The following is a 1,948-nucleotide window of genomic DNA, read 5'->3' as shown; positions in this document are numbered from 1 at the left end:
TGGGGGGGGGGGGGGGGCGAGACGGGACACTGATCTACAGTGTTCCCCAACCAATGTGCCTCCTGCTGTTGCAAAACTGAATCTCCTGTTAGGGCATGATAAAAGATCATGCGAACTTACAGTAAATTCGATTCGTCACGAACTTCTCGGCCCGGCGGTTGCTGACTTTTCCTGCATAAATTAGTTCAGCTTTCTGGTGCTCCGGTGGGCTGGAAAAGGTGGATACAGTCCTAGGAAAGAGTCTCCTAGGACTGTATCCACCTTTTCCAGCCCACAGGAGCACCGGAAAGCTGAACTAATTTATGCAGGATAAGTCATCAACTGCCGAACCGAGAAGTTCGTGACGAATCGAATTTACTGTAAGTTCACTCATCTCTATTCTAGACCATCGCCACAGATTCCCTGAAGCTTCCCCTCATTTTCTTGAAAGAATTTTTTGTTTTAAAGTAGTAAAATAAAACATAACCTATCGGTATCATTGTAATCGTATTGACCTACAGAATAAAGAAAAACTGTGTAGAAATGGAACCCTCCAAAATTAGCAAAATTGCATTTATTTTTTTCCTTAAAATTTCATTCACAAATTATTTTTGAGTGTTAGGGTATATTCCTCCAGGTGGACGCCGGCGAAGATACTTCGGCGGTAGGACCGTGGGGGCACTGCGCCGTCACCATTGACAGCTATGCAGTACTCGCGGAATTCCGCGCAAAGGATTAACATGTTCTTTCTTTGAGCGAAACCATTTCAATTCCGCAGTGTGAACGGGTCTCGCGGAAGAACCATTCACACTGATGATATTGTTAACAGCGCGGAATTCTACTCGCAGAATTGCGCAGTGTGAACATACCCTTACAGTACAATGAAGGATAACATTAAAGGGGTATTCTGGCTTTAAACATCTTCTCCCCTATCCAAAGGATAGGGCAGTGGTCTTCAACCTGTGGCCCTCCAGATGTTGCAAAACTACGACTCCCAGCATGCTGGGAGTCGTAGTTTTGAAACATCTGGAGGGCCACAGGTTGGAGACCACTGTTATAGGGGATAAGAAGTATGATCGCAGGAGTCCCACTGCTGGGGACCCCCGCGATCTCTGTGCAGCCCCCTGCATTCTGTGCCATCACGTCCCCTCCCATAGACATGAATGGTGGAGGCGTGGCATGATGTCACGAGGGGGTGTGGCCATGACATCACATCCCTGTCTCAGAGGCAGCGCCCAGCACAGAATGCTGGGGGGCTGCACAGATATTGCGGGGGTCCTCAGCGGAGGGACCCCGGCGATCATACATCTTATCCCCTATGCTTTGGATAAGATGTATAAAGCCGGAATACCCCCTTTAAAAAGGCTTTAAACAAAGGATAGGGCAGTGGCCTTCCACCTGCGGACCTCCAGATGTTGAAAAACTACAACTCCCAGCATGCCCGGACAGCCGTTGGCTGTCCGGGCATGCTGGGAGTTGTAGTTTTGCAACATCTGGAGGTCCGCAGGTTGGAGACCACTGGGATAGGGGATAAGATGTATGATTGCAGGTGTGCCGCCGCTGGAGACCCCCACAATCTTGGTGCAGCCCCCTGCATTCTGTGCCGGCACGTCCCCTCCCATAGACATGAATGGACGGGGCGTGGCATGATGTAACAAGGGGGCGTGGCCGTGACATCACGTCCCTGTCTCAGAGGCAGCGCCCAGTACAGAATGCCGGGGGGGGGGCTGCACAGATATTGGGACCCCTGCGATCATACATCTTATCCCCTATGCTTTGGATAAGATGTATAAAGCCGGAATACCCCCTTTAAAAAGTGCAATTGATCCGGCAAAAAAAAAAAAAAACACAAGCCCTCGTGTGGCTCTGTGGATTGGAAATGTAAATTGCTCTTGGAGGAAAAAAAAAAACGTGGAAAATTTCTCAGTCACTAAGGGGTTAAACTGCAGATTATGTATCGGACACTTAC

This window comes from Hyla sarda, chromosome 8 (genome assembly GCF_029499605.1).
Source record: "Hyla sarda isolate aHylSar1 chromosome 8, aHylSar1.hap1, whole genome shotgun sequence".
Classification (NCBI taxonomy): domain Eukaryota; kingdom Metazoa; phylum Chordata; class Amphibia; order Anura; family Hylidae; genus Hyla; species Hyla sarda.
Note: the sequence above shows the minus strand (reverse complement) of the source record.